General features: G+C 33.3%; 1 pseudogene; it reads left to right on the forward strand.

Annotated features, from left to right (window-relative positions):
• Window positions 1–1,756: 1,756 nt before the first annotated feature.
• Window positions 1,757–2,575, forward strand: LOC107919335 (vacuolar protein sorting-associated protein 28 homolog 2-like; annotated as a pseudogene).
• The last annotated feature ends 2,945 nt before the right edge of the window (window positions 2,576–5,520 follow it).

Raw genomic sequence — 5,520 nt, forward strand, 5'->3', positions numbered from 1 at the left:
AATCACATTCTATTTTTAAAAACTTGAGTTTTAAGTCCCAAGTATCAATATCTTCATCAAAAAATTAAAATTTTAGAGTTCCAAAATGATAATTTGATATCGATACTGTTCAGGGGTATAGATAACTTTCATAAGGTATCAATACCTTGTGATTAAGTATTGATACTTTCCCCTGTTTTGAGTAAAAATCATATTTAAACCATTTCTAAACGTAATCGATTAACCACTAATGACCCTGGACAATTATAGTAATAATTATAGGGTTAAATAAGTTAAAATATTATGGGTAAATGTTCAAATTACATGGTGTCTAGCCAAGATCGCCTTGGCACCAAATGTAATAGTCTTATATCGGGTCCCTACGGTCGAATCGGGTATAGTGGTGTTACATTTATTGGTATCCTAATCATAGGGACATGGTATAAGACTGTTACATTTGGTGCCAAAGTGATCTTGGCTAGACACTATGAAATTTGAACATTTATCCATAGTATTTTGACTTATTCTACTCATTAATTATTGCCTTGAATGTTTGGGATCATTATTGGATGTTCAATTATGCTCGGAAATGATTTAAGTATGATTTTTACTTAAAATAGGGGTTAAGTAACAATATATAAACATAAGGTATTGATACCTTATGAAAGGTATCTATACCCTCGTACAGTATTGACGCCAAAATTATCCTCTGGAACTCCAAAATATAAAAAAAATTGTGTAGGTATCGATACCTTAGCTAGGTATTGAGATGAAATATTTTCTCCTCTTCTCACTCATTGTCCTTCTCTTTTCCTTTTTCCTTTAATTGGGTCCTCAACTTTCTTCTTCTTTTTCTTAAATACTTGAGATTACAACTAAACCCTAGCTTTCTCTCTCTTTCAACTCCTCTATAGAAGCTCTCCTCACAAAACTAAAGTATTTACTAGTTTTATTTAGTGTTTTTACTGAAGAAACATCAAGGAAATGGAAGGTTTTGAGCTTGATTTTGCTCAACAATGGTGGAAGGACATGCTTGGGATAAGAGTTGAAGAAGATGAGATGAGAATGGTGGTTTTGGAAAGAAAGATGAATGCTTTTCTCCATCTTTTTACACATTTCCTTTAAAATATCTCACCATTTTTAATTAAAGTGGTCAAATTGCTAATGAGTTCCCTAGCCATCCCATCTTTATACATTGACCCTTAATCATTAAGTTTAAAATGATCTACTTGGCTAATTACTATTTTATCCATTTTCATCTTTTATAATTTCTAAGATGACTCATACATATCATTTGGTAAAATTCATTCTTAATCCTTTCTTTCTTTTCACCACTACTGTATATCTCCTAACTTTTTATTTTTTCTACTTTGGCCACAATATTTTTATACACATTCAATTTAATTAATCAATACTTCTATTTAAAAATTTTCCTATCTAAAGAGTATTTTCTAATTTCCTATCAAGTCCAAATATTTTCTAATTTGATACTCAAAATCCTATTTGTTCCATTTCAAAAATTTTACACTAATTTTTGACCCGATCCATCACTGTACTTAACTCTGAATTAAAACACGAATATTACAAATTAGGTAAAGTACACAGACCATCACTCAATTATCAAATTTTTTATTTTAAGTAAGTTAAAATAAAAAGTTTACAATTAAAATACCAACATTACATAACTCAATCATTTTAATTACTTTTGTTAAAATGGGAAATGGAAATTATTTTAAAAATTACACCTCATAGCTTTGGTGTCATCATCATCCTATTCATGTTCACCATCTCTGCAACGTCAATTGAAGCCACCACCATCGCCCTCATCGCCATCTTCTTCTCCAACACCATAACTCTGACAACCGCCCCTATATATGCTTCTCCAATCGCTTCTCCGCCATCATGCGCCACTAGTCCATCTTTACCCATCGACTCTTCTCCATCTTCCTCTCTTTCTGCTTCTCTCATGCTCCTGTTGGAACTGTACAAAGAAAAGGAAAAAAAAGACAACTCTGTTGCCTGGAACTAGACGAGATCCTCCCATATTACAACCATCAATCACCAAACTGTACAAAGAAAAGGAAAAAAATAGGACAAAAAATAAGAAAAGGAAAATAATTGTTAACCTTTGGCACGACAAGCGCGAGGGAGAAATGTACGAAACTTTTGGATAATCAAAGCAACTGAGAAACTTGACAAGAAGGCTTATGTGAGGGACACTATTTTCTCATCATCTGAATTTGAAACTGAGTGTCAAAAGTTTATTGCCCATGTCCCTAGCATTAAATGTTCTGCAGTTACATATAAAATGGACGAACCTTCTACAATAAATCGTCTGGGGACCTATGGGGTTCGTGTCATTGCTGCATCTTCTACTTCCTCTGCTGTCATTATGGCTAAATACGTGCAGAATTTCGTTACTGCCATCATTGATTCATTGAAACTCAATATGGCGACAGTTGATCAAGTGCACCCTCTGTTGCCTGACCTCGTAACATCACTTGATAAGCTTGGTATTTTGCCACCTGATTGCGAAGGGAAGACAAAGATGAAGGAATGGGTTTCAAGGTTGTCGAACATGGAGGTAGCTTTATGACTTGGAATCTTCATATGATTCATTTATGGCTGCTTTGCCCATTGTTGGTACTTGGAAGTGATCCAACATACATTTTTTTATTATATATTTTTAAGTGATGCTAACTGATTGATTCTCAATGCTATCAGTAAAGCTGATAACAACCACTACACCAAAACAGGCTTTTAGCGGCATTTTTAGTGGCGGTTGGAGACAAAACGCCGCTAAAGATCGATCACTAGCGGCGCTTTATGGAAAACGCCGCTGAAAATAAGCATTAGCGGCGTTTTCCAGAAAGCGCCACAAAAAACCTAAGCCCAACGACGCCGTTTTCTGAGCTTTCGGGGGTTTCGCGGCGGTTTTAAGAAAGCGCCGCTAATGCTCAAGTATTTAGCTGCGTTTTTGGGAAAGCGCCGCAAAAAAAACCTATGCCCAACGACACTATTTTCTGAGCTTTCGGGGATTTAACGGCGTTTTTAAGGAAGCGCCGCTAATGCTCAGGTCCTTAGCGGTGTTTTTAGGAAAGCGCCGCAAAAAACCTAAGCCCAACGACGCCGTTTACTGAGCTTTCGGCGATTTAGTGGCGTTTTTAAGAATACGCCGCTAATTCTTAGGTCTTTAGCGACGTTTTTGGTAAAGCGCCACAAAAAAACCTAAGCCCAATGACGCCGTTTTCTGAGCTTTCAGAGATTTAGCGGCGTTTTTAAGAAAGCGCCGCTAATGCTCAAGTCTTTAGTGGCGTTTTTGGAAAGCGCCGCAAAAAAACCTAAGCCCAACGACGCCATTTTCTAAGCTTTCGGGGATTTAGCGACGTCTTGTAAGAAAGCGCCGCTAATTCTCAGGGATTTAGTGGCGTTGTTGGTAAAGCGCCGCAAAAAAACCTAAACCCAATGACGCCATTTTCTGAGCTTTCGGGGATTTAGTGGCGTTTTTAAGAATGTGCCGCTAATGCTCAGGGATTTAAAATAATTTAAAATATTTGTTAAAAATGGAAAAGTTAAAATACTATTATTTAAAATAATTTTAAAGTTTTTTAGATACATTACTGATTTGTTTAGTTTATAAATTAAATAATTTCTTAAATAATCGTAAAAGAGATAGTATTAAATTTAAAATATTGAATTAATTATCATTATAGTTTAGGGTATATGATTTAGAGTTTAAGGTTTAGGTGTTACCATTTTAAGGTTTATGGATTATAGGTTTAGGGGTTATGGTTTATGGTTTAAAGGTTGGGGTTTAAGGTTTAAAGGTTATTTGTTAAGGGTTTAGGGGTTTAGGGTTTTAGGGTTTAAGTTTATGGTTTATGGTTTAAGGTTTAGATTAACTAGTGTTTTCTAATCTATATATTAACTAATTTCTTATATAATTGTAAAAGATATAATATTAAATTGGTTCTTCAAAATCGATATAAGCTATATCCAAGGATATCCCCATCTTATCCCATCCCGGTTCAGTATTTTTAGTGTTCGGTTCAGTTTTTTTATCCAATTCAGTTTTTTGCGTGTTTTGCCTTGCCACTGCCATGATCAAATAATTATATATGGATTTAGGGATTATGCTTAATTTTGAGGGTTGGGATTTAAGGTTTAGGGGTTAGTAGTTAGGGGTTAAGAGTTAAGAGTTAGTGATTTAGGGGTTAGGATTTAGGGATTTAAGGGTCGAGTTAGGGTTTGATTAATTAGTTTTTTTAATTTTTATATTAAATATGTTTTTATTTAATTGTAAAAGAGATAATAATAATTTTAATATATTAAAATTATGAGTATAGTTTATATTATCGGCCTTGAGTATGTGCTAGCAACCGAGTAAGTTGTAACCGCCCGGTTTTGTTTCTCCAAATTTTTGTCACTACTCTACAAAATCTAGTTCAGCCTTCTTTATAGTAGCTAGAAAGGATCAATCTAAAAATATTTATTGATGAACAACGAGATTTGGAGTGTTAGAAGCTAGATGCCCCCTTTCGGTATTTTGACAATGTTCCTAAGGCACCGATAGCACATGTCAAGAATCCTACAATTGGTGGAGGTTCAGTGATCATTTAAGATATTTCAAAGAGTTTATATTATTAAATTAAGAGATATATAATATATATATATAGATCACTTTATATATATGCATGTATATTGAATGGTTAAATTAGGGTTTAAAGTTTATTTGAGACTTGTTAAATGATACAATTAAATAATACTTTTATATTTAAAAATATTTAACCTTAACAATTCGATATTTTTTATATGGATATATATAAGTAATTACTTATTTAATTTGGATATGATCAAAATATAAGAAAAAATAAAAAAATATAAAAATGAAATAAAAAACTAAAATTTATAATTTTATCAAATACTTTTAAATATTACTTAAAATTTTAATAATTATTTAATAAAAATCCTAATGAAACATAGAATGAATAAATAAATAAATAAAAGATGTGAGATGCTCAAAACGCCGCAAAAAGTTATTAATAATTTGGGGAAAACGGTGTAGTTTTTGGCTAACGGCATTCGCGGCGCAAGGGCAAAAACGCCACTAAGTTGGGCATTAGCGGGGCTAGGAAGAAAACGCAGCAAAGTGGCTCTGTAGTTTAATCAAAACGTTGTCGTTTTGTGTGGCATATTAACGGCTTTAGCGGCACTCAGGTGAAAACGCCGCAATTTTTAATTATATATTGTGTTTTTTTAAATATTAACTAAAAAAACAATGTTTTAAAATATCTAAAAAACGATGTCGTATTAATAGAAGAATTTAATTTAGTAGTGGTGTTTTTGTAAATAACGCCACGATAATGGGCATTAGCGGCGTTTTATTTATAATCGCCGCAAAAAATTATTAATAGTTTGGCAAAACGATGTAGTTTTTGTTTGGGTATTTATTGGCTTTTGTGGCGCAAGAGTAAAAACGCCGCTAAAGCTATGTTTTAGCGGCGCTATGTTGAAAACGCCGGAAATTTTCTTTCCAGTTTA

The sequence above is a fragment of the Gossypium hirsutum genome, chromosome D13 (genome assembly GCF_007990345.1).
Source record: "Gossypium hirsutum isolate 1008001.06 chromosome D13, Gossypium_hirsutum_v2.1, whole genome shotgun sequence".
NCBI classification, from domain to species: Eukaryota; Viridiplantae; Streptophyta; class Magnoliopsida; order Malvales; family Malvaceae; genus Gossypium; species Gossypium hirsutum.